This window comes from Dasypus novemcinctus, chromosome 11 (genome assembly GCF_030445035.2).
Source record: "Dasypus novemcinctus isolate mDasNov1 chromosome 11, mDasNov1.1.hap2, whole genome shotgun sequence".
Taxonomy (NCBI): domain Eukaryota; kingdom Metazoa; phylum Chordata; class Mammalia; order Cingulata; family Dasypodidae; genus Dasypus; species Dasypus novemcinctus.
Window position 1 is genome coordinate 71,086,285 of NC_080683.1, and position 5,616 is coordinate 71,091,900.

Consider the following 5,616-nt stretch of genomic DNA (forward strand, 5'->3'; position numbering starts at 1 on the left):
TGTTCATACTGTTATCGCTTCAGTTGAGTTATCTGAATTGTGGATACTACAAAGTTGAGTTTGATTGCTATTCAAATGTCATTTAAAAATTACACTGTGATTCAGCATTGCAACCGTATGAAAAAAAGCAGTGGGCATAATTTTAAAATTATTACATTTTCTTACAGAGACCTGCACCAGGGTTGCCTATCACATGTCACTCAGTGCAATGGAAGGCAGGAGAATTTGTAAATCCCTCCAAGCAAGTGAGAAAAAAAAAATTCAAAGGAAAAAAAGTTGTTGTGATTGATCCATTTGTTATGCAGAACAATAGTTTAGGCATTGTATCATAGCTTTATTTGCAGGATTTCTTCCTTCTCAGTTGTATATAAAATAGTCTTAAAATCAATGGTATCTTATATTGAATTAAATATTTACATGAATGTCTGGAAAAATCCTTCAAAAGCCTATGAAACCTGGAACAATACTTCATTGTAAAGCAATGTCCTACAAATTGCAAGATGTTTAGAATACTTGGCTCCTGACTACTAAATACCATGATTGTGACAACAACAAAAAATGCCATAAATTGCAAAAGCACCGCTAGAGGTTGTGAGTGGGAAAGGAGTTGGTACCGCGCCAATTAAGAGTTACTGTCTTAGAGCTTAGCCCAATAACTAGTGCATAGTAGGTTTTTAAATAAATGCTTTTCAAAGAATGATTGATCGAATGACTAAAGTTAAAAATTTTCCAGTATGTTTAATATTATTTTTTCAACCATTGATCCTTGGTTGGAAATGGAATGTTTTATTATTCCCACTGTGGGCCTTAGTTTCTCTTATGTGACATTTTTGTCCTGCATTTAACAGTACATTGTTTTAGCAACTGAGATCACAATAGGATTAATTCATTCATCCACTCATTCACACATTCAATAAATATTTACTAACCATTTATCAATGGGCCAGAATTATACTACCTACTATGAAAACAGTGTAATACAATGTGTACATAAATAATGCCCTTGCTTAGCTTACATTGTCGTAGATAAAAACTTAGACAAACCATTCTGCTATAATCCACTGAATGTACTGGAGGAGAGTGTAAACTACAATGTAAACCGTGTGGTTCAGCAGTGCTCCAAAATGTATTCACCAAATGCAATGAATGTGAGGGCTGTGGGAGGAGTGGGGGGGGGGGAGTGTATGTGGGAACCTCATATTTTTTAATGTAAAATTTTTTGTGATTTATGTATCTTTAAAAAAAGACAATTTAATATAAAAAAATGGGAAAAGTACTCTGAAGGCAGGGTAGAAATAAGATATATTTGGGTTTTTTATACACTAATTCATTTTGCCAGTGATAAATCTTGTCTTATTTGGCATACAGGTATCACTGGCACTGCTATATATCTCGAGTCTACTATAACATTCCATTTCTGTGAAATTCTTTTGGCTGAGTAGAGAAAATGATAAGAAGACTAAATGTGGGTGTGATATGTTTTAATTTACATTGCTAACAATAAGGGATACTTTAAATAAGAAATATTAAAAATGAGAAGTTTCTACACCTTGATTTTACCCCCTTTATTTTCTCAAGAGTTCTATAATTTCAGACAAAAAATGGAACCAGAATTCCTCTGTAGTGTGTCTCCAAGGGCTGTCCAGCAAAAAAGCTCATGAATAGACCTCAGATTGAACACAAAAAGACAATTTACACATGGCATCCATTTTGTCAAGTTTAACATAAATTGGAAGAATAATCCAAACTTCTCATTTCCTCAATTTAATGAACAATTTGGTGATATAATCCCTAGTTGACATTTTTATTATTGGACACATTTGAATGTACTTTTAAAAAGTGTGTCATTAATGTTCTTAAATTATTAAAGAGAAACTGACTATATAGATCATGATCATTTTAAAAACTGGATTTTTTTCTTTCTCCTCTTTGTTACACATGCACACAAATGTTTATTTTAGATGCCAGAATTTTTAAAGAAAAAAATGAAAGATAATTAGATATCAGAAACAGCAATTGAATTAATAAATGAAATAGGTTTGCCTCCAGCTCTCTTGTTGATATACAATTTGGGCTGAAGCGATTATATCCATAAAGTCACCAATATCTAGTTTTCATGCATTATATTTTCATCATTAAATTAAAATATTTCTGCTTTTCATAAAAATGGTCAAAAATAACATAATCAAAATTTAAGTTCTGTATCAAAAGATGTGATTATTTATCCCTCAGTGATTCTGGACATATCTATTTCTTTTTTAATAAAGAGACAAATTCATCCTCTTTACATAATTCATGTTGGAGCAACATATCTCTAGTAAAGCTGGAAGTAGTCTCCTTCAACTCTGAAATAACTAAGGAATTTAATATAGTGAATTAGTGAATTAAATACCCTGTGCTCCAGTCACTAGAGTATGTTGTGCATTTGATGTCCCCAAATGTTATTTCTCACCACTGAAATGTTTCATCTTAATATTTGATCATTAATACCAGATTTTTTTCTTCCTGTATCCTTTTCCTATTTCTCATCACTCACCACCTACTACCACCAATTTTTTCTACATTTCTGACTTGTAAAGATGAGAAGTTCATTGCTTGTTGTGTGTTAAGATCATTCTAAAATAAACCCAATGAGTACCACTTAAAGATAAAATACAGCATTGTTGGTATGGATGTGGAAAATACTTAAGTTTGAAAACTTAGAAATTCATAAGTGCTGCAGTTAAGAGCTAAGCCTACAAAAGGGAATTTAATGTTTTGTTACTTCTGTCTTTTAATGAGCTAAATACTCCTTAATTCTGTCATAGTGACATTTTTCATACATTTAAGAATGGCAGTTTAAAATCTCAATATGCAGTAACCTGATCCGTAAGCATAATACTGGTGCATCTATATATACTCAGAATTAAAAGCTGATGATGAATATCATTTTAAATATAGCTTTTCATCATTAAATTAAAATATTTTTCTCCTCCTCACTTGAGTAGTAAAGCAGGCAACAGACTAATTGTTTTTATAGCTATCTCTTCTAATCCCAGTGTAAAGTGAGGATATCCTATGAACGACTTTCATAAGCATGGAGTCATAAAGGCACTAGACCTCAAAACATTCATTTCACAAATAAGAAAGCTAAGAACCAAAAGATTCAATATATTTGCCAAATAATAACGAGCAAGTTTGTGGCTAAATATTATCAAAACCTGACTGGACTTAATTATTCTTGCCCATGTAAGCCTATCACCTCAAAACATAGAATTTTGCTTGAATCCAGTGGACTATCAACACTCTATAATCCAGACATGCCAAATATAATACGATGGACTAGAAAATTTTAACAAAAAATTTCCCATCTCTGAGATTCCATAAATTGGTGATCTATATGGTCACTATTTTAAGGGTATGGCTTTTAACACAAAGAAAATGATTACAAAGCCGAGTAGTTAATTCAGGAATTTCTTTTTTATCCCTTTCTACATGAATGTTAAAGGTCTTCATATGAACTACAGTGCAATTTATGATTTTTTTCAGTTAAAACTGGATTTATTCCTTTCAATTTCAAGCCAGTTATTTGTGCCAGTGATAGGTTTGCCTCAAGTCTTAATTTATTGCATCTCAGAACCAAACATACCTATCTTTTCCATATTTTATGATTCAAGATCTGTACTGAAAACTAAATTTCTTCTTTGCCAGCTGACTTGATGTCAGAATTAAAAACTTAAGACTTAGGAAGTTGGGAGCGTTAAAATTAATTTATACATATAACCTACCCACAGTCCAAGACATCCTGCAAAAAGGCCCAGAAGACTTGCCCTTCACTAAGGCTTTGAGAAATATATTAGAGAGGAGAGCACAAGCATACTGGAAAATCTCTGTGTTTGCTCTCATTTCTAGGCCAGGTATGACATTGGGACACTGCCATTGAGATGGATTTCCTGGTTATATTGGAGATGATGAGATCCCAAAGTAGCAGAGACCAAACGGCAGTACTTAACTGCCAAAGACAAGGTAGGCACTAAATAAAATTGTCGACAGGAACCTAGTTCTGGGCAAAATATTTTTGCCCACAGGGACCCTGGAGGTGCCTAATAGATCAGAATGTCCCTAGAAATGAAATATGTGGATAACCTACCAGAATATTGTTTGATTTATAAACAGAAAAAAATTAAAGCCATCTGGCTTTTTGCAACCACAAACCTGATTTAATTTGCCACAATGGGGAGTCATTTCCTCTCATCCAGTTTCCAGACCTAAGCCAGTTCACAGAGACCCTTGTTTGAAGGGAACGTTGAGTCTCCTTGAAGAAGGATCTGAAACACAGCTACAATATATACTGTATATTTACTACAAATCTTTCCCAAAGGGACCTAGGTGATTGTTCACAGATTTTCAAGGATTACTAAAGACTGGCTCTGAAATGAAACTAATTTCTGAGGATCCAAAATGTCACTTTAGTCCATCAGTGAAAGTCGGGATTTACGGTGGCAAAGAGATGGATAGAAAATGAATCCATGTTAGATTCACAGTATCCTGGTTGGTTCACAAACCCACCCTGTGATTATATCACCAGTTCCTTAATATATAATAGTTATACAGGCAATTGATAGAATCCCCACATTGGCTCTTTGACTATAGAGCAAGGACCAATATTATAGGAAAGTCTAAATGGGAACCCCTGAAACTTCCCCTTCTACCAGGAGATAAATCAATATCATATCCACAGAGAAATTATAGAAATTAATACCACCAATAAAGCCTTGAAAGATGGAAGGATGATGATACTTAACACATTCCACTTAATTCACCTATTTGTTCTCTGTAAAAATCAGGGAAACTTGAAGAATATAGATTATTATAACCATAATTAGGTGGTGACTCTGCATATAGGTGTTGTCCCAGTTATATTATCTTCACTGGAGAAAATTAACATAACTTTTCACACTTGTATACACAGCTATTGACCTGGCTAATGTTTTGTTTGTTTTTTTCTGCATATAAATTTGCAAGGAACACCAGAAGTTGTTTGTTTTTCTTGACAGATCTGACATTATACCTCCACAGTCTTGTCACAGGGTTGTCATCTCTTTTGTTCTCTGTCATAATAAAGTCTCCTGAGATCCTGGTTATCTTGACATTCCATAAAACGTCACACTGATATTATGTCAATTGTATCTGATAATCAGGAAGTGTCAAAAATTGGCTTACTGAAGATCCACTTATAGCTCCAGTTGGGAGACCACACTCCATTTGCCTTACAGGAGATTGTTACATGATAATTCTCCCCCTTTCCAGAATATGTGGTTTGAAAACCAAGAAATAAAAGTGGGAGTGGCTCTTTCCACTACTCTACCTAATAAACCACACCATAATTTTAGTTCCTATCCTCACAACTTTGAGCACTGCTGGATTGCAGGAATCCTTCTACTAGGGACACAAAAATGGATCCACTGAATTTAAAGTTGAGATTCTCCCTGGCCATTTGGGGTTGCTTCTACCATTGAAGCAAAAACAATAAAAAGGATAATTACTCTAATGGCTAAAGTGATTGAACTAAATGACCATGGGGAAATTTGGTTGCTGCTACAAAATGAGAGAAAGGAAGCATACCATGCATCTGGG